Source organism: Elgaria multicarinata, chromosome 16, assembly GCF_023053635.1.
Source record: "Elgaria multicarinata webbii isolate HBS135686 ecotype San Diego chromosome 16, rElgMul1.1.pri, whole genome shotgun sequence".
Taxonomy (NCBI): Eukaryota; Metazoa; Chordata; class Lepidosauria; order Squamata; family Anguidae; genus Elgaria; species Elgaria multicarinata.
Genome location: NC_086186.1, coordinates 26,064,823 through 26,086,905, shown reverse-complemented (window position 1 = coordinate 26,086,905; position 22,083 = coordinate 26,064,823). Strand labels below are relative to the sequence as shown.

Below are 22,083 nucleotides of genomic sequence, written 5' to 3'. Positions count from 1 at the left end.
TGTGGCTCAGTAGCGTGTCTTAGCTCTTTGATACTTCCTGAATCCCCAGTTGTTTTTACTGGTGATTGGCCTCAGCTTTTATGTGCTGCATCTCTTTATTTAGGACTAGGTAATATGCCTAGTCTTTATGGTGTGTGTATTTGGGTTTGTGTGTTGAGGTGGACAGCTTATGTATTGCCCGGTCCTGCAGGGAGTACAATCTCTCTTTGTGCTCTGCATACAGAGACACACTGCAACTCCCTTTCCAGCAAGATAGCTGTGTCGGGGGGGGGGGGGAGGCAGGCCACCAATTTCTGGACTGGAGGAGAGCCTAAGGGCTCATCTACACCAAGCAGGATATTCCACGATGAAAGCGGCATGAAAGTGGTATATAAAAGGCAGGAGCCACACGACTGCTTTATAGTGGTATTGAAGTGCACTGCAGGATCTTCACGACTGCTTTATAGTGGTAATTGTTATTATTATTATTACTATTATTATTTATTTATATAGCACCATCAATGTACATGGTGCTGTACAGAGTAAAACAGTAAATAGCAAGACCCTGCCGCATAGGCTTACATTCTAATAAAATCATAATAAAACAATAAGGAGGGGAAGAGAATGCAAACAGGCACAGGGTAGGGTAAACGGGCACTGGGTAGGGTAAAACTAACAGTATAAAGTCAGAACAAAATCAAGTTTTAAAAGCTTTAGGAAAAAGAAAAGTTTTTAGCTGAGCTTTAAAAGCTGCGGTTGAACTTGTAGTTCTCAAATGTTCTGGAAGAGTGTTCCAGGGCAGCAGAAGAAAATGGACGAAGCCGAGCAAGGAAAGTAGAGACCCTTGGGCAGGCGAGAAACATGGCATCAGAGGAGCGAAGAGCACGAGCGGGGAATAGTGTGAGATGAGAGAGGAAAGATAGGAAGGAGCTAGACAGTGAAAAGCTTTGTAGGTCAACAGGAGAAGTTTATATTGGATTCTGAAGTGAATTGGAAGCCAATGAAGAGATTTCAGAAGTGGAGTAACATGGTCAGAGCGGCGAGCCAAGAAGATGATCTTAGCAGCAGAGTGGTGAACAGAAACCAACGGACTGATGTGAGAAGAAGGAAGGCCAGTGAGAAGAAGGTTGCAGTAGTCCAACCGAGAAATAACCAATGCATGAACAAGAGTCTTGGCAGAAGAGACAGTGCACTAATGAAGTGCACTGACAACTGTCGGGGCCCATGAGACATCTACACCAAGCAGGGTATAACACTATGGAAGTGGTATGAAAGCGGTATATGGCATGTGTCAATGGGCCCCAGCAGTGGTCAGTGCACTTCAATACCACTATAAAGCAGTCATCTGGCTCCTGCCTTTTCTGGACTGCTTTCATACCACTTTCATAGTGGCATATACTACTACTACTACTATTATTATTATTGATGTAGATGAACCCTAAGTGACTGGATTCGCACGACGTGCTAACCCTTACTCAGTGGTTGAGTGTGAGTTGTCGTTGAACCGTGGTCTAACGTGTCATCTGAACCCAGGACATTTTCTGCAGGGTGGCTTGCTAACCAGGTCATGTGGCTTAGTTTTCTTGAACAAGCCACCTTGAGAACCCATGGTTTGTTGTTGGGTTGTTCAGGGTGGTTAACAAGCCACCCAGTGGGAAAAAAATGTCTTAAGTTCAGGAAACAACCCATGGCTCAACAACTCGCACTCAGCCACTGAATGTGGCTCCACATGCTGTGTGAACAAATGTGATGCTTCCTCTTACATCTTTAACCTGGAGAAGAGAAGATTGAGGGGAGACATGATAGCACTCTTCAAATACTTAAAAGGTTGTCACACAGAGGAGGGCCAGGATCTCTTCTTGATCCTCCCAGAGTGCAGGACACGGAATAACGGGCTCAAGTTAAAGGAAGCCAGATTCCAGCTGGACATCAGGAAAAACTTCCTGTTAGAGCAGTACGACAATGGAACCAGTTACCTAGGGAGGTTGTAGGCTCTCCCGCGCTAGAGGCCTTCAAGAGGCAGCTGGACAACCATCTGTCAGGGATGCTTTACGGTGGATTCCTGTATTGAGCAGGGGGTTGGACTCAATGGCCTTGTAGGCCCCTTCCAACTCTGCTATTCTATAATTCTATGATTCTATGATTCTATGTAAGGAAGAATATAAATGTGTGCACTGGGACAGAAAGCTTGCTCTGTTCTTGACTCTGCTGGCCCCAGCCCAAAAATTGGGATGTTTGGGGGAATCCTGATGTTTGCAGAAGAAAAAGAAAAAGAATTCTTTTAAACCCCCAAATCCCAAGGAGGCAACCCTCCTCCCCCACCCCAAAAGCAGTCCAAACAGGACATACAGCATGATCATTAGCCATGGAATGTTGAACGTTGATTGGGATAGAAAAACTGAACTGGGGCCGTAGCTAGACCTAAGGTTTATCTCAGGATTGTCCTGGGGTCAAACCTGTTCATCTAAGTGCCACACAGGGCATCCAGCGCTCAGGCAGGGATGAACCCGGGATGATCTTGGGATAAACCTTAGGTCTAGCTATGGCCTGGGAGAGTGGAATGTTCTCCATTGGAAGGAATGGCAGGCTGGAACCCTGAACAGGAGCAATGCTATTTAGAGGTGAGAACACATTGCAACTTTTTGTTGCAGGTCTACTATATCGCGGGTTCCAATGCTCAGTGCAGGCTCGCCACCCACAAGAATTTCCCTTTCCTAGAACGTGGCAGAGGAAGTCTGTCTGATGCAGACTTCTTTGAGATTAAAACGTTGAACGTGACGTGGCCTCTGTTGTGCCAGAGGGCTGTACTAGAAGCAATCAGCAGAAATAGCAGAGTAACAGATTTAGGCGAGACAAGAAAACATTGAACTTCTTAATGATGAGGCCTGTTTGACAGTGGAACAGACTTCCTTCAAAGGTGGTGGGTTCGCCTTTGCTGGAGGTATTTAAGCAGAGGCAGGACAGCCATCTGTCAGGGGAGGCTGTAGCTGCATCCCACATTTCAGAGCCTGCATTGAGCAAGGGGGTTGGACTACATGATCTCCAAGATCTCTTCCAAGTCCATGATTTTACGATTTATGTGAAGGGCTATGAACACTTGGACTGCATTCTGTTACATGGCGAGGATGGCTTATTTAACGTTATTGCCATTTGGACTCGGGGTGGGGGGGACGGCAAGTGGTGTACAAACACTTCATTCCATGCTTGCGGGGAAATCCTGAACGTTCTCCCCACCCTTTCTTCCCTGCGAAAGAACTTGTTGAAGAAGTCTGCGTCAGCCAGAATTTCTCTGCCATTTTCTAGGAAAGGGAAATTCCTCTAGGTGGCGATATCTAATCATGAATGGGGGGAAAAGGACCGACTTCAAATATTCTCTTCCCTTCACCTTCCTTTTTCTTCCTTCTGCCAAACTTGCGCTCCAACTCGTGCCCCCCTCCTCCTGCTTCAGGTTATTTATTTATTTTTGTCCTTTTTGCTTATCTGTTGCTTCAACCCCAATCTCCAGTACAACTTGTAGAAAATCGTGATAAAATGTTCAGACTTCAGCTGAGAGGCCGTTTGAGCTGCGTGAACACACCTCCGCTGAAGCCCTCTTTGACTGGGGTTGCTTGGGGTTATTATTATTATTATTTATTTATTTATTTATTTATATAGCGCCATCAATGTACATGGTGCTGTACAGAGCAAAACAGTAAAATAGCAAGACCCTGCCACATAGACTTACATTCTAACAAAATCATAATAAAACAATAAGGAGGGGAAGAGAATGCACCAAACAGGCACAGGGTAGAGTAAAACTAACAGTATAAAAGTCAGAACAAAATCAAGTTTTAAAAGCTTTAGGAAAAAGAAAAGTTTTTAGCTGAGCTTTAAAAGCTGCGATTGAACTTGTAGTTCTCAAATGTTCTGGAAGAGCGTTCCAGGTGTAAGGGGCAGCCGAAGAAAATGGATGAAGCCAAGCAAGGGCAGTAGAGACCCTTGGGCAGGTGAGAGACATGGCATCAGAGGAGCGAAGAGCACGAGCGGGGCGATAGTGTGAGATGAGAGAGGAGAGATAGGAAGGAGCTAGACAGTGATTGTCAATGGTTGTCAACGGATCAGCAAAAACCTGTAGCTCATTACTACAGTAGCCCTTACAACAGCCCTACAAAGTAGGCCAGTAATATTCTCCCCATATTGCCATGGGTGCTGGGACTGAAGCAGACATTATTATTATTATTATTATTATTATTATTATTATTATTTATATAGCGCCATCAATGTACATGGTGCTGTACAGGTTACACAGTAAATAGCAAGACCCAGCCGCATAGGCTTACAATCTAATAAAGTTGCAGTAAACAATAAGGAGGGAAAGAGAATGCAAACAGGCACAGGGAAGTGTAAACAGGCACCGGGTAGGGTAAAGCTAAACAGTATAGAGTCAGAACAAACTCAATATTTAAAAACTATAGGGAACAGAAAAGTTTTTAGCTGTGTTTTAAAAGCTGTGATTGAGTTTGTAGTTCTCAAGTGTTCTGGAAGAGCGTTCCAGGCGTAAGGGGCAGCAGAAGAAAATGGACGAAGCCGAGCAAGGGAAGTGGAGACCCTTGGGCAGGCGAGAAACATGGCATCAGAGGAGCGAAGAGCACGAGCGGGGCGATAGTGTGAGATGAGAGAGGAGAGATAGGAAGGAGCTAGACAGTGATTGTCAACGGTTGTCAACGGATCAGCAAAAACCTGGACGCGGAGTCCGTCCCACCCACCCTAGGAACGTAGGATTGTGCCTTATACTGAGTGAGACCATTGGTCCATCAAACCCAGGATTGGCAGCGGCTCCCCAGAGTTTCAGGCAGGACTTTCCCGTGCCCTCCCTGGAGATGCCAGGGATCGAACCTGAGACCTTCTGCATGCAAAGCAGATGCTCTACCACTGAGCCACAGCCCCTCCCAAGGGGCACATTGGTGCTAACTGCCAGGAAAGCAGGAGGTGAGGGCGGAGTGTTTCAATTTTTGTTCTTACTCTGATTCCTTTTATTCTCCTTGGCTGTTTCCTTAGGAGACGAGTAGGCAACTGGTTTGGGGAAGATGTGCTAGACGACCTACCACCCAGCCCTCTGTGGACCTTATTATTATTATTATTTGCATTTTTATACCACCCAACAGCCGAAGCTCCCTGGGTGAAAGCTTCCTGATGCCTAGGGACTTGGCTTTCCCAGGCTAGGCCCACAGCAAAGTGACCCCAACCGAGGCAATGGGTAGAGCAGCCTCAGCTGGAGGTCATGGGGCAGGGAAAGGACTTAGCGTGCTGCTCTCTCCCCAAGTTGGGAAGGGGAGTGGTGCACTAACAGGGCCGCCCCAAGGCATTTTGCTCCCTGAAGTGGAAAGCAAGATGGCGCCCCTTCCCATCCCATGTACAAAAGCTGCCTGGATGGGACACCTGGACGGCATTGCAGAGCAGGCTGCAAGGCACACAGGACTCTCCTCCTACACCTTGCTGCCGCCTCCTGGCATCTGCCGCCTGAGGCGATTGCATTCTAGGGCCACCCATGGTAGGACCATCCCTGCGCACTAAGTAAGCTGCCTCCTGGCAGTATTTACCCATCCTGTACTGTAAGAGAGCACATGCCCAATCTCTCAATGGGTAGTGTATTCTAGAAACATAGGAAGACACCTTCTACTTGGTCCATCTAGCCCAGGGTGCTGACCGGCAGCAGCATTCTGGGTTTCAAGCATGACCTCTCCTGCAGTAGCTGGACATGCCAGGGATTGAACCTTGGACCACTGAGCTATGGCCTCTCCCTGTTCTGTTCTCTCTTCAATAGGATGGACGAGTCTTCCATATACACATTTTTATTATTTATTTTCATTATGGCATTTATATCCTGCCTTCTCCCTCCAGGGGCCCCAGGGCAGTTTAGATAATCCTTCTCTCCTTTTCATCCTCATCACAACTGTGTGAAGTAGGTCAGGCTGAAAGTCAGTGGCTGGTTCGGTATTGTCATGGGCTGGGACCCTTTAAGAAAACATCTTTGCTTTGTCCCAGGGAGAAGGAGAGGGGTTTCTTTGTGTCCGAAAAGGGAGTAGCAAGTTAAAATGCCAAGGCCACGTTTTCGCGAGAAGCGCCTGGCATCCGATAACACCTCCCCGGGCTGGTACCGGGTGAGAGTAACAAGTTGCAGCTATGCAATGTCTGGGAGCATTCCCCCCTCCCTTTGAGTGAGGTGTGGGTTGCTAGGGGGGTTTCAATTGGTCAGGGTGGGTCTGGTGACAAAGGGGGTCCCATAAAGTGATAAAAGCTTGGGCACCCAAGGGTCCAGCCTCTTTCCTGTGGATGTCAGGAGTCCAGTGTGTGCATGGTGAGCAAGAGCATCCAGGCTGAGCTGGCTGGCTGGTGGAAGCCCCATGTAACCGTTGAGGAAAGGAGTTAGTTTGAGTGGCGGATAGCCGAGTCGAAGTGAGCAACAGAGGTTGAGTCGCAGTGCTAAGTGTTTGTTTGTTTTAGTTTAGGTTTGGGTACTGGGGCAAGGGACCTTGCCGGATTTATGGCTGGTGGGTGGTTAGCGGGGAGTGAGTGTGAATCCAATTGGTTTGAGTGTATAAAGGGGGAGGGGGAGGTATATAGTCCCTGCTGTCTGGAGTGTGTCATTCCTTTGTCCGTGTTTTTCCCCAAAACCTCTTATGTGTCATCTTAATGTGTGGAACCTTAAGGAAGTGTGTTTGTGTGAAGAATAAAAGTGTTTGGTCCCTATCTCCTGTGTGGTTTCGTTCCTTGAGAACCTAGACTTCCAAAGGGTTAAAAGCTGCAGTGAAAGGGCGTGTGTCTGGGCTGGCCGAGCCAGACCCCCCCCTTTCTATGGCTGGGGAATCGCTGAGTCAAGTCTGGCAGTTCCAGCACAGGTATCACCCAGTGAGTTTCTCCTCCAAATGGCGTCTAGAACCCAGATCTCCTGAGTCTCAGACCAGCACTGTAACCACTGAGATATTGGAAATGTTCTCTGATGCTCAACAGCTTGCATATACCTATATCTGCTTTCTCTCTGGTGTGTGTGTAAGAGAGCCTTATCAGCCGGGGTGGGTGGGAATTCTATTGCCACCCATCACTTTGCCTCTTGTTTCTGAACCACAAAAGGGACAAGCGGCTTCCTCTTCCTTCACACAGGGAAGAAAGAGGAACCAAGCAACGACCACGTGGCCTGTTCAGGGGGTGATTTTTATTGCACTGCTTCTGCACACAGCAGGAAATGGCAGCAGGTCTCCTTATAGTAAAACATAAATAAATGATTTTCTCTGTGTTGTTTTTTGACGCAAGAATGAGCGGAAGATGTGCGAGAGGTGGACAGCGTCATCAAAAGGACCAGCAAACATCCATGAGTGGCCAGTAATGAGTGTGCTGTAAAACACTCATGTGATGATGCTCAGTGTTAGAATCATAGAATAGTAGAGTTGGAAGGGGCCTATAAGGTCATCAAGTCCAACCCCCCCGGTCAGTGCAGGAATCCACCCTAAAGCATTCCTGACAGATGGCCTCTTGAAGGCCTCTAGTGTGGGAGAGCCAAAGACCTCCCTAGGTAACTGGTTCCATTGTCGTACTGCTCTAACAGTCAGGAAGTTTTTCCTGATGTCCAGCCGGAATCTGGCTTCCTGTAACTTGAGCCCATTATTCCGTGTCCTGCACTCTGGGATGATCGAGACAAGATCCTGGCCAGGGAACAGTGTTTCCTAACCTGAATGGATGTACAAAGCCTAGGAAAGTTTTTAACGGGAATAAAGCTAGGGATAGCATGAAACATCTGAAAGTCGGAGGAAAATTCAGCAGTCTCTGTGTAAGATCAGGTCTGTCCGAATATGATGCCAGCGATTGAAATGGCAAACCTGTATCTCTTTCTCCTCTCCTCCATAACATGTTGGATGGCTCATTGCGTGATGTGCCACCATGCTGTGATTTGCCTCACCCTCACCACTGGTGGCCAATTTGCATGGTTTCCCAAATGTGTAATGAGCCCAGGCCTTGATTCAATGAACTTTAATACTTTTCGTAATTCAAACCAAGATTGATTATGAGTTAGTTTATGTTTTCGGTGCCTGTGCACTCTGCATGACTAAGCATTCAAATTTCTACATTCTGCACATGTTCTCAAGTGTGTGTGTGTGTTTTCTGTAACCTTTTAATCTCTAAAGGGATTGCAACGCACATGTGCATGGAAGGATTTTACGTCAATCCCTTTATTTACTCCTTGCCCAAACCAATCTGTTTGAAACTGTGCGGCAGCCGGTCACATTTAAAGAAATATTTTTTGGTTGATGAGTATTCACCCCTTGTTCAACATCTCTTTCTCACTTGCGGTTGTGTTCCATGTCACTGGAGTTGAATAAACGCACACATGAAAACAGCCCAGTTAGAGAAGGGATACATGATAATACATGACGGGTTTGGAAAATAAAGGTCCTTCCCAAGATGCACTTTGGTGACATGCGTGCTCAAGAACTGCTTATAAGGATGGATTTGTAACATGGAGAGCCAATGACGATTTCTGACAGGGCAGGTCTGCCCATCACTGAAGTGGAGTATGGATGGCGAAGGTCACTTTGTGATGATGTCACGTGCTGAGCAATACCTAGACATTCCATGGGAATGTGAAGGACGCACACAGTTGAATTATTTTGTCAACCATCTTATGCTCTCCGTAATGTCCCGCTTCCAGAATTTGCATTGCGCTGAGAAACCATCCTTACCCTCTCTTCCTTTCTCTCTGTCTCTCTCCCCCTTTCTCTGATGGATACCTCTAATTTTAAAGAAAAGAGCAAACTATCTTGGTGGATATCAAAGCTTACCCAACAACCCATAGTGTGTTGGGTGGGAAATAATAAACATCGCTCAATCCCACAAGCAGGAATGTGACACCTCCCCCCCTCCCTTTAGCAACACAGATTTTGTTCACAAATATCTCATCGTTGTTGGATTGAGCTACACGGTTTGGGAAAAGGAAAAGTATTGTATTTATTTAGAGCCTTTTTAACCCTCCTCTTCAGATAGAAATGCTCCCAGAGTGGCTCAGAGTTCAGTCAAACAGCACAGTCCCTTCCCTGTGGTTTGCAATCTTAAAAACGCATGGTGCAAAAGGAAAAAGTGGTGGAGAGGGAAGAGGAAAACACAGAAACTCAGCCACCAATTTGCAAGGTTATGCAGTTCTTATATCTACCAGTGTTGATGCAGATGTAATGATGTGATGCAGCTGGATGTTGTTTGTAGCATCCAGCAGCATTACACCATTAGAGCTGCATCACCGCTGGTGGTTATAAAAAGGCAAGGCTGGCCCTACCATTAGACCGAATGAAGAAGTTTCCTCAGGTGGCAATGGCTGGGGGTGGCAGCAAGTTGTTGGAGGAGGGAGCTGTGGGCCGTGCAGCCAGCTCTGCGCCCCCTAAGTTAGCTGGCAGCCTTCAGAGGTAGTGAAGAATACTGCCCCATTATCAGTGTTGAAGACCGATCCATCTGCCAGTCCAATACAATGGGAAGGGGCACCATATTGTCCTTTGCCTCAGGCAGCAAAAGGAGTTGGGCCGCTACTGCCAGAAAGAGCCAAACATTGCTGTTGTGCCTCAGCTTGAACTGATGGAAGGGCTCCGCTTCCTGTCTCTCCTTCTGTCATAATCTGATGGAAGGACTCTGTTTCCTGTCTCTCTCTCTGTCATAGCCTGATGGAAGGACTTTGCTTCCAGTCTCTCCTTTTGTTATAGTCTGACGGAAGGGCTGTGCTTCCTGTCTCTCTCTCTGTCATAGCCTGATGTAAGGGCTCCGCTTCCTGTCTCTCCTTCTGTCATAGCCTGACGGAAGGGCTCCGCTTCCTGTCTCTCCTTCTGTCATAGGCTGACGGAAGGCCTCCGCTTCCTGTCTCTCCTTCTGTCATAGCCTGACGGAAGGGCTCCGCTTCCTGTCTCTCCTTCTGTCATAGCCTGACGGAAGGGCTCCGCTTCCTGTCTCTCCTTCTGTCATAGCCTGACGGAAGGGCTCCGTTTCCTGTCTCTCTCTCTGTCATAGCCTGACGGAAGGGCTCCGCTTCCTGTCTCTCCTTCTGTCATAGCCTGACGGAAGGGCTCCGTTTCCTGTCTCTCTCTCTGTCATAGCCTGACGGAAGGGCTCCGCTTCCTGTCTCTCCTTCTGTCATAGCCTGACGGAAGGGCTCCGCTTCCTGTCTCTCCGTCTGTCATAGCCTGATGTAAGGGCTCTGCTTCCTGTCTCTCCTTCTGTCATAGCCTGACGGAAGGGCTCCACTTCCTGTCTCTCCTTCTGTCATAGCCTGACGGAAGGGCTCCGCTTCCTGTCTCTCCTTCTATCATAGCCTGACGGAAGGGCTCCGCTTCCTGTCTCTCCTTCTGTCATAGCCTGACGGAAGGGCTCCGCTTCCTGTCTCTCCGTCTGTCATAGCCTGATGTAAGGGCTCTGCTTCCTGTCTCTCCTTCTGTCATAGCCTGACGGAAGGGCTCCGCTTCCTGTCTCTCCTTCTGTCATAGCCTGACGGAAGGGCTCCGCTTCCTGTCTCTCCTTCTATCATAGCCTGACGGAAGGGCTCCGCTTCCTGTCTCTCTCTCTGTCATAGGCTGACGGAAGGGCTCCGCTTCCTGTCTCTCCTTCTGTCATAGGCTGACGGAAGGCCTCCGCTTCCTGTCTCTCCTTCTGTCATAGCCTGACGAAAGGGCTCCGCTTCCTGTCTCTCCTTCTGTCATAGCCTGACGGAAGGGCTCCGCTTCCTGTCTCTCCTTCTGTCATAGCCTGACGAAAGGGCTCTGCTTCCTGTCTCTCCTTCTGTCATAGCCTGATGTAAGGGCTCTGCTTCCTGTCTCTCCTTCTGTCATAGCCTGACGGAAGGGCTCCGCTTCCTGTCTCTCCTTCTGTCGTAGCCTGACGGAAGGGCTCCGCTTCCTGTCTCTCCTTCTGTCGTAGCCTGACGGAAGGGCTCTGCTTCCTGTCTCTCCTTCTGTCATAGCCTGATGGAAGGGCTCCGCTTCCTGTCTCTCCTTCTGTCATAGCCTGATGGAAGGGCTCCGCTTCCTGTCTCTCTCTCTGTCATAGGCTGACGGAAGGGCTCCGCTTCCTGTCTCTCCTTCTGTCATAGGCTGACGGAAGGCCTCCGCTTCCTGTCTCTCCTTCTGTCATAGCCTGACGAAAGGGCTCCGCTTCCTGTCTCTCCTTCTGTCATAGCCTGACGGAAGGGCTCCGCTTCCTGTCTCTCCTTCTGTCATAGCCTGACGAAAGGGCTCTGCTTCCTGTCTCTCCTTCTGTCATAGCCTGATGTAAGGGCTCTGCTTCCTGTCTCTCCTTCTGTCATAGCCTGACGGAAGGGCTCCGCTTCCTGTCTCTCCTTCTGTCGTAGCCTGACGGAAGGGCTCCGCTTCCTGTCTCTCCTTCTGTCGTAGCCTGACGGAAGGGCTCTGCTTCCTGTCTCTCCTTCTGTCATAGCCTGATGGAAGGGCTCCGCTTCCTGTCTCTCCTTCTGTCATAGCCTGACGGAAGGGCTCTGCTTCCTGTCTCTCCTTCTGTCATAGGCTGACGGAAGGCCTCCGCTTCCTGTCTCTCCTTCTGTCATAGCCTGACGGAAGGGCTCCGCTTCCTGTCTCTCCTTCTGTCATAGCCTGACGGAAGGGCTCCGCTTCCTGTCTCTCCTTCTGTCATAGCCTGACGAAAGGGCTCTGCTTCCTGTCTCTCCTTCTGTCATAGCCTGATGTAAGGGCTCTGCTTCCTGTCTCTCCTTCTGTCATAGCCTGACGGAAGGGCTCCGCTTCCTGTCTCTCCTTCTGTCGTAGCCTGACGGAAGGGCTCCGCTTCCTGTCTCTCCTTCTGTCGTAGCCTGACGGAAGGGCTCTGCTTCCTGTCTCTCCTTCTGTCATAGCCTGACGGAAGGGCTCCGCTTCCTGTCTCTCCTTCTGTCATAGCCTGACGAAAGGGCTCTGCTTCCTGTCTCTCCTTCTGTCATAGCCTGATGTAAGGGCTCTGCTTCCTGTCTCTCCTTCTGTCATAGCCTGACGGAAGGGCTCCGCTTCCTGTCTCTCCTTCTGTCGTAGCCTGACGGAAGGGCTCCGCTTCCTGTCTCTCCTTCTGTCGTAGCCTGACGAAAGGGCTCCGCTTCCTGTCTCTCCATCTGTCATAGCCTGACGGAAGGGCTCTGCTTCCTGTCTCTCCTTCTGTCATAGCCTGACAAAAGGGCTCCGCTTCCTGTCTCTCCTTCTGTCATAGCCTGACGAAAGGGCTCCGCTTCCTGTCTCTCCATCTGTCATAGCCTGACGGAAGGGCTCTGCTTCCTGTCTCTCCTTCTGTCATAGCCTGACGGAAGGGCTCTGCTTCCTGTCTCTCCTTCTGTCATAGCCTGACGAAAGGGCTCCGCTTCCTGTCTCTCCTTCTGTCATAGCCTGATGGAAGGGCTCCGCTTCCTGTCTCTCCTTCTGTCATAGCCTGACGGAAGGGCTCCGCTTCCTGTCTCTCCTTCTGTCATAGGCTGACGGAAGGGCTCCGCTTCCTGTCTCTCCTTCTGTCATAGCCTGACGGAAGGGCTCCGCTTCCTGTCTCTCCTTCTGTCATAGGCTGACGGAAGGGCTCTGCTTCCTGTCTCTCCTTCTGTCATAGCCTGACGGAAGGGCTCTGCTTCCTGTCTCTCCTTCTGTCATAGCCTGACGTTAGGGCTCCGTTTCCTGTCTCTCCTTCTGTCATAGCCTGACGGAAGGGCTCCGCTTCCTGTCTCTCCTTCTGTCATAGCCTGACGAAAGGGCTCCGTTTCCTGTCTCTCTCTCTGTCATAGGCTGACGGAAGGGCTCCGCTTCCTGTCTCTCCTTCTGTCATAGGCTGACGGAAGGGCTCCGCTTCCTGTCTCTCCTTCTGTCAGCCTGACGAAAGGGCTCCGCTTCCTGTCTCTCCTTCTGTCATAGGCTGACGGAAGGGCTCTGCTTCCTGTCTCTCCTTCTGTCATAGGCTGACGGAAGGGCTCCGCTTCCTGTCTCTCCTTCTGTCATAGCCTGATGGAAGGGCTCTGCTTCCTGTCTCTCCTTCTGTCGTAGCCTGATGGAAGGGCTCTGCTTCCTGTCTCTCCTTCTGTCATAGCCTGACGGAAGGGCTCTGCTTCCTGTCTCTCCTTCTGTCATAGCCTGTCGGAAGGGCTCTGCTTCCTGTCTCTCCTTCTGTCATAGCCTGACGAAAGGGCTCTGCTTCCTGTCTCTCCTTCTGTCATAGCCTGATGGAAGGGCTCCGCTTCCTGTCTCTCCTTCTGTCATAGCCTGACGGAAGGGCTCTGCTTCCTGTCTCTCCTTCTGTCATAGCCTGACGAAAGGGCTCCGCTTCCTGTCTCTCCTTCTGTCATAGCCTGATGGAAGGGCTCCGCTTCCTGTCTCTCCTTCTGTCATAGCCTGACGGAAGGGCTCCGCTTCCTGTCTCTCCTTCTGTCATAGGCTGACGGAAGGGCTCCGCTTCCTGTCTCTCCTTCTGTCAGCCTGACGAAAGGGCTCCGCTTCCTGTCTCTCCTTCTGTCATAGGCTGACGGAAGGGCTCTGCTTCCTGTCTCTCCTTCTGTCATAGGCTGACGGAAGGGCTCCGCTTCCTGTCTCTCCTTCTGTCATAGCCTGATGGAAGGGCTCTGCTTCCTGTCTCTCCTTCTGTCGTAGCCTGATGGAAGGGCTCTGCTTCCTGTCTCTCCTTCTGTCGTAGCCTGATGGAAGGGCTCTGCTTCCTGTCTCTCCTTCTGTCATAGCCTGTCGGAAGGGCTCTGCTTCCTGTCTCTCCTTCTGTCATAGCCTGACGAAAGGGCTCTGCTTCCTGTCTCTCCTTCTGTCATAGCCTGATGGAAGGGCTCCGCTTCCTGTCTCTCCTTCTGTCATAGCCTGACGGAAGGGCTCTGCTTCCTGTCTCTCCTTCTGTCATAGCCTGACGAAAGGGCTTTGCTTCCTGTCTCTCCTTCTGTCATAGCCTGATGGAAGGGCTCCTGGATGAGAGTTGGGGGAGAGGAAAACCATGAGGAAACTGGCTTCTCTGCAGGGCAGATGGTAGCCCTGTGTTCCTTCTCCGCCCACACCCAGCCTACATAGGCGTGCGCAGCACATTTCATTAGGGGGTTCAGCCAGGGATTTTTTTTAAGGTAAACATTGATTAAATATACAGTAATAAAGGACTTTTTTTCATTCATCAAACAAACAAAATAAATGAAAACTGAAGTAAACTGTATTTTTTAATTAACAAGTAATCTGTACTTTAAAAATACACATTTTAAAATGGAGACTCTGAATACTATTTTTTTGCTGTAGTGATAACCAGGCATATATAAAGACACAGTCAATTTTCACCATCTTTAAATTTAATCAGATAATGACCTAATCCAAACTTTCTAAAACAGATTCACATTTAAAACAGATTCTATCACATTAACGAGTGTCATCTTAAGTTCCAGCACCATACATAGAATACACCATACATAAAATGCCCTAATAATGATTTTAAAAGATTGCCCTGTGTGCTGCTGAGCAAAGAATTTGGAATGAGGTCCAGGAGAGAGACTTCTGGGGTGAATATAGTGAGGACGAGGGGTGGCTGCGAGCCTAGCATAAGAGAGGGCTGGCTGGCAAGATTTGGAGAACTTGTGGGAGTGTAGGAGATCTGGAAGTAGGGACATCTCTGGAAGGCCGCGAAGGGGCTATTGGCAGAAGACAGGAGATGAAGGAGAAAAGAGAGGATGGGAAACCGTCACAAGGGCACATCAGTCTTCTTTACTGATCAATTGTAAGCCGCTCAACCTTTTAGGCTGAGGTGCGGGATAAAAATACTCTAAATAAAAATACTCTAAATAAAATAAGGGCAGAAGTAGAGGATTGGCGTAGGGGGAGCCCTGGGGAAAGAAGAGAGAGAAATGCCCCTATGTGTGGGGGTAGAAGAGGGAGAGAGGGTGCAGACAGGAGAGGTAGGAGTGTCCCGGATGGGAGAGGAAACAGAGGTAATGTTTAGCCTTGAGGAGAAGCCTGAGGGGAGACATGATAACATTCCTCAAATACTTGAAAGATTGACACACACAGGAGGGCCAGGATCTCTTCTCGATCATCCCAGAGTGCAGGACACGGAATAATGGGCTCAAGTTACAGGAAGTCAGATTCCGGCTGGACATCAGGAAAAACTTCCTGACTGTTAGAGTATGACAGTAGAACCAGTTACCTAGGAAGGTTGTGGGCTCTCCCACACGAGAGGCATTCAAGAAGCAGCTAGACAACCACCTGTCAGAGATGCTTTAAGCTGGATTCCTGCATTGAGTGGGGGGTTGGACTTGATGGCCTTATAGACCTCTTCCAACTCTATTATTCTATGATTCTATGAAAACAGTAGTGTAGATCCTGCTTGAGACACCTGGGCCCTGTACACCTAGGAAACCCAATGTATGTTGTTCAGTATCTAAATTATAGCCAGCTCTTGCCAGGGCTGGCCCAAGATATTTTGCTGCCCAAAGTGGAATAGCAAATGACATGACCCCCCACCCCACCCCCAAACTCACAGTGCAAAGCCAGTAAAGTCATTTTGGCACTTGAGGCCAGTGGACAATAGCTTATTATGCCATAATAAAGTTGTGAGTCTTCCAGATCTCACAGGATACTTTACGGCTTTTGAACACAAAAGAAGAAGAGGACTATACCACAACCTGGCCTTGTGGGTCATGTAACCAGCAAGTACACTCCAGAAAGGAAATCCAGACACAAGCAATTCAAGCCAAACCACACCACATACCCACATACTGTATTATTTTGCCCCAGTCCAAACATTGGTGCTCATATCCCTTTTTGCTGCAGTGCCACTTCTGCCCCCTTGACCCAGATAAGGGGCCTGGGCAGCTTGGAAGAAGCAACAAGTAAAGAAGGCCTATGGCACTCCACTGAACATGTCAACAGCCAGTCTACCCACTCCTCCCCTTGCCAGGAGTCACGCTGCCTATAATGGCAAAGTATAGTAATTGCCTGGGCATCTCTCTCTGCATAATCAGGTAGTAGCTTACAATGGTGTTAAGCAATTTTAGAAACCATATGTAATAGTCTTATAGACCCCTTTATGTCTTAAAATGCGTTGCTTCAGTTCAAATGGCAGATATATCTTCCACACTGACAGCTGCTACATTCCTGATACTAGACCAATAGTATATATATGATTCAACACATGTGAGGAGTTTCACATTTTAAACTCATTTAAGGTGCAAGCCTGTGCATATTTAGAAAGAAAAGAAGTCCTACAATTCTCAGCATACCACAGCCAGCCATGCCAGCTAGGGGATTCTAGGAGTTGAAGGACTTTTTTCTGTCTAAACATGCATAAAATTGTGCCTTTAACTTATCATGTCACACTAACAGGAATACAGGAATCAAATAAGATTTCCTTCTTCAGTGGGACTCACTTACTTAGGAGTAAGTACCATTTTGTTATAGGAAAGGGTAATATTTTTTTAATTAAAATTTAAAAATAACTATCACCTGGTATCATCATTATCTACTTATATAGCACCATCAATGCACATGGCGCTGTACAGAGTAAGACAGTAAATAGCAAGACCCTGCCGCATAGGCTTACATTCTAATATGCACAGGCTTGCACCTTAAATGAGTTTAAAATGTGAAACTCCTCACATGTGTTGAATCATATATATACTATTGGTCTAGTATCAGGAATGTAGCAGCTGTCAGTGTGGAAGATATATCTGCCATTTGAACTGAAGCAATGCATTTTAAGACATAAAGGGGTCTATAAGACTATTACATATGTACAGAGTTTTCCTATGGAAGACCTGGCTGGTTCACTGTTGTAATTATTTGATTGGGACTGAAGTAGAGGGGCACTAATTTTGCTGTACTTATTGTCTTTAAATATGGTTAAATATCCCAGTGTGGGATGTACTTAATATGGTTAAATATCCCACAGTTACCTTGCAATTCTATTTCTACAATTCTTTTTCTCCTGTCCTTTCTTCATCCTCTCTTCATTTTCAGGCTGCATCCGGTGAACATTTACCTCAGAGTAAGTTTGATTGATCTCAGAGGGGCTTACTTCTGAGTAGACATACATAGGATTGTGCTGCAGCTCTGTTTTAAAGTGACACAAGATGCACACATCCAATGTTTACCAAAAGAATGGCTTGAAAAAAGGGGGATAGACACCCTAAAATAAGCAAGGACAGATAGGAATTGTTTTTGCATGCATTCTGAAAAAGGTGCTGCTGAATGAACCCTCCTTAGCCAGGAGGTCCTGGGGGGGGGGGCATTGCAGTTCTCCCCTCTTCCCCCTTTCTTTTCTCTTGCTGGAGACCAGACTGGGGTGGGCGGTGGGGCAGCGATGATGAGAGAAGGCACGCAAACATGCAGCTTCTCCCTCTTTCTCCCAAACATTACAGTACCTGCAGGGCTGATGGGGAGAGGAGGGCAGCAGCTCCGAAGGGGGGAGGGCCCCAATCTGCAGCTCCGGGCAATCTTACTGGGTAGACCATCGGATCAACAGCCTCAGCTTTTCAAGGAGGCGTTCCTCCCCTTCCTCCCTCCAGTTCTCAAAAATATCAATACAGCAACAGCTGAAATGTGCTTAACACCACAATACCAAGAGGCTTACTCAGAAGTAACTCCCCGCCGCCTTGGAGAGGATTTGCTTCCAAGTAATACTTGTCAAATTAAAAACAAAAATAAAACACAGCTTTTTATCTCTCCCAAATTTGTCAGAATTGGGAACCTAATTGCCACATATGAAGACTACCAAAACATATTAAAGAAAGCCACCGGTAACCTTTTGGAAAAAAAAATATAACAGAAGAATAGGCAAAGATTTTATTCTCTGGAAAGTATTTAAGCTGAGCTCACAGAAGACAAGACATTTTACATTAAAGAAAAAGAGAGAGATACAGATGGTGGGAACCTCCAGACGTGTGCTTATCCCCAGGATAGCAATACGGCACAAACACAATCCAAAGCCCATGTTTCCTACACAAAGCCTCCCTTGGAGTAGAGCTTCGTTTGTTCTAGGGGGCTTTTGCAGGAGAAGCAATCTGGGTTGGGCATTATTAGAGGTTGCGGAGGGGGAGGCGGGCGAAAACCAAGCAGCTGAGGATGGGGAATGGACACGGGGGCCACGTACCTTCCCTGGCAGCGCTGCTGGCCTCCCGCTGCTACTCCCTCCGCCTCGTAAGGTGCTGCTGCTGCTGCTGCTGCTGCTTCTCATCCTCCCTCCTCGCGCTGCCCACAGCTCTGGCCCTCGCGCCGCCGCGCGCCTCGTGCTTCTTGCTGTGCAGCTCAGCTGTGCAGCTCAGCCAGCAGCCGGGGTCTTTGGCGCGCTCTTGAATCGCGCGAGATCTCGGCTGCTGGCTGGGAAGTCTCGCAGGAACTCTTGCAAGCCTTCCTACTTCCTGTGAAAGTTGGCTGGGAAGCAAGGCTGCAGAGCAGCTGCGGGGCTGGGCCGCGCTTAGAGGAGCTCGGGCCAGAGCAGCGGCGCCTCGCTTGTCCTCTCTCCCTCAAGTGGCTCACTGTGCAGGCGGGGCAAACATGGCGGCGGCAGCGGATTAGGGGGTTCATTTGAACCTCTTGAACCTGCTGTGCGCACGCCAATGCCAGCCTAATGTAGTGGCTGCTGGGTGAAAGTACCTTAAAGCAGCTTAAATTTGTCAAGCTTTTAATGATCTATACAGCACCTTTCAATTATATGACGCTGTTAGATAAGTAAAAAGTCAGGAGGAAATTACGGGCAATACAGAGGGGGCAAAGTTGTTTAGGAGAGCCCAGAGTCCATCCGGGCAGCTGAGGATGGGGCAGTTGGCTAAGTGAACATCATGGTTAGGGATATATTGGGAGATGAGGGGGAAGAGTTGGAGCAAGCCGGTGGGGAGCTTTAAAGGTAAGGGGAACAAATCTGTCAAGTTCGATATCACTCATTTTCTCTTTTTTCCAATATGAAATTAATTCCACCCGGTGTGATTTATTTTCTAAAATTCAGCATGAAAATTTCTCTGTGTGAGTGTGGAGAGAGACAGATCATTTCCCCCAAATATATGCATTTGTGTATGCAGTTTCCCCTAGTATGTGCATTTTAGGCTTACTTTCCCCTATTACTCAAATTTTTGAACACTTTTTTAAAAACTTGTGAACTATATTTGCAATATTTGGTGCAAGGCAGCATAACAGTGTGAACTGAACAAATTCCTTACCCATCCCTAGTTGGGTGTGGAGGCATTGGAAGAGGTGCATCACATGGTCAGAGGTATTTTGTGGAATGGAAAGGTCTAATTCTTTAGAAAAATTGAACATCAGAATGATAGCATGGGTCTTTTTGAAGTCAGACGTTAAGAAGCCACAGTTTGTTAGTGTAGCTGGATTCAGATAGCATGATAACCCACATTTCCACACAACATCCCACACTTCAGTGAGATGGAGCAGCCTTTGAAGACGGTTCGGAAGCTGCAGCTTGTGCAAAATGCGGCGGCCAGATTGATAGCTGGAACAGGGAGGTTTGAGCATATAACACCGATTCTGGCCCGCTTGCATTGGCTGCCTATATGTTTCCAAGCCCAATTCAAGGTGCTGGTTTTAACCTATAAAGCTATATGGCTTGGGACCGCAATACCTGATGGAACGCCTCTCCCGACATGAACCTACCCGTACACTGCGCTGAGCATCTAAGGTCCTCCTCTGAGTGCCTACTCCGAGGGAAGCTCGGAGGATGGCAACAAGGGAGAGGGCCTTTTCGGTGGTGGCCCCCCGACTGTGGAATGATCTCCCCAATGAGGCTCGCCTGGCGCCAACGTTGTTATCTTTCAGGCTTTCTTCTTCTCCCAGGCATTTAAAGACATTGAACGCGAAGTTTGTTTTTTAACGGACCCCAGAATTGTTGTTTTAAATGGCTGCTGCTGTTTTTATACTGTTGTTTTTATGTTTCTGATGGTTTTTAATTTTTGTATATTTTTAATGTTTACTGTTTTTAGCTTTTGTGAACCACCCAGAGAGCTTTGGCTGTGGGGTGGTATATAAATGTAAATAAATAAATAAATAAACCCACACTCAACCCATACGACCACTGAGTAAGGGTTATTGTGTTGTGTGAACCCAGTCAGTATGATGCTATCTTTTTTATCAGGCCTCTTTCCATTGTGAGCTCTTGAAGGGCTCATTGTAAGACCCAGACACACAATTCAGAACTGCTGCCAAGTGTCCTTAATTTTGGGAAAGAGACAGCATAGAAATGTTTGCTTTTTTTTTTCCAAAACCCATTCAGATGCATATCCAGCCCTCCCTGCCCCCAAATGCAAGACTTCTAGTGCAATAAGTATTTCATTAGGCTGAACAAGCATTAAAATGGGTGCTACTTGGTGCTAATTGTCATCGCATCCAAAGGATCAAAACAGTGCCAAAGTGTTTCATTATCACATCGGTCACCTGGGTAATTTAAAAGTGGGTAAAAAATACATGCCTTTATAAAAAAATATCAGCTTAATGAACAGGATTTCAGCCTTCGCTATCCTTTGGTCAAGCTTGGCCAGCCTTCCTCAACCTGGTACTGTGGCTGTGCTGTCTGGGAGTGATGGGAGTTGTAGTCCAACACATCTGGAAGGCACCAGGTTGGGGGATGTTAAAGTAGACCATTTGCAGGAGGAGTGTGAGCTTTCTACCAATGATGAAAGGTGGTAAAACATATGTCCACCTGGTATAAGGCAGATTCCCATGTTCCATGAGTCCCTAAGGGTAGCCCGCAAATGTAGAATCCTGATTAGATCTGGGGTGGATGGAGAGGGTCAGTCTCACCCCTTCAGACACTTGAAAGCACCTGCATTGCCTCACCCCTTGTTCCTGACGCACATTCTGGTCATGCTCCCAGTGAGCAGCCGTGTTTAGGGTCCCTCCACCTGTGCAGATACTTCATCTGAGGGGGGATTCTGGTGGGTCAATAATCCACCTTTGTGTGGAGAAGCTCTATGCATGTCAGTACACAAGTAGAGCCCCTGCTCCTGTTCCTGCTGAATATATGGCCAGTGGACCCTGCATCTGTCTCACAGGCTCTTTCAACTCATGAGGGGGTTCAGATGAACCTCCCTCCCTCCCTTCCTTCCTGAGGTTGGCACTCTACAGGGTTTTTTAAAAAGCCGTATTTCCAACTGCACAAATGCCCTGTCAGACCCCCTGCCCCAGCCAAACACATTATTTCTGTTTTACAACTGGACAGATTATCACCCACACTAGTAGCACCGTAAACTTAAAGACAGATTGACAGGGCCATAAGGATACCCAGGAAGGATGACAACCAAGAGAAGTACACCCCTGGTTGTCACCTACAGCTCCCAATTGAAACTACTACTACGGATCATCAGTGAACTCCAACCCATCATCGGCACAGACACTTTCCTCTCACATGACTTGGGAGGCAGAGCAGTCCTGGCCTACAGACCAACTCCCAACCTGAAGCAGATGCTAACCAGCAACAGTACACAGGACAGAGACACAGATAGAGGGACCGGGCCAAGCAATAGACCCAAGAGCCAACTCTGCCCCCACATCTATTCAGGCAACGCTGTCACAGGACCCAACAACATCAGTCCCACCATCAAGGGCTCTTTCACCTGCATCCTTATATAATTTGCGTTACGTGCCATCCCTGACTTTGTCTATTGCTAAGCTCTTCATAAACACATACACATAACATGTGTCTTATTTTTTACCACTTTTTTCAACTGCACGTTATCGGATGCCCAACTGCACATTTTTTCCCCAGCTGCACATTTTGTGTTCAACTGCACACTAAAATAAACACACCCTGTGGCACTAAGAAGGTATAAGGTAACTTAGGACACAATCCTATGCATGGTTGGACAGAAAAATGTCCTACAATTCCCACCATGTCCCAGCCAGACCCATGCTGTCTGGGGTCATGCTGGGAGTTGTGAGACTTTTTTTTCTGTCTAAACATGCATAGGATTGCACTCTTAATGTTTTTAATGTATGTTTTCTTAATTGGTTTTAGTGATGGGTGTTCTTTGGTGGTTTTTTTTTTTTGGAGGAGAGAGGTTGTTACCCATTCCTTGTTATCTTAGAAACAGGGCAGCCAGGAAACAAAATTTTAAATAAATGGAATTCAGAGAGCCCGACGATAAGC

At 48.1% G+C, this 22,083-nt stretch overlaps 1 protein-coding gene and 1 non-coding gene across 3 annotated transcripts in view; one reads left to right on the top strand and one right to left on the bottom strand.

Annotated features, from left to right (window-relative positions):
• The window catches only part of MCTP2 (multiple C2 and transmembrane domain containing 2), a 177,013-nt gene that overhangs the window by 114,054 nt on the left and 40,876 nt on the right, over positions 1–22,083 (top strand). The window lies entirely within an intron of this gene.
• TRNAA-UGC (transfer RNA alanine (anticodon UGC)) lies at positions 4,834–4,905 on the bottom strand. The gene has a single exon. It is a non-coding gene; the product is annotated as a tRNA-Ala (tRNA).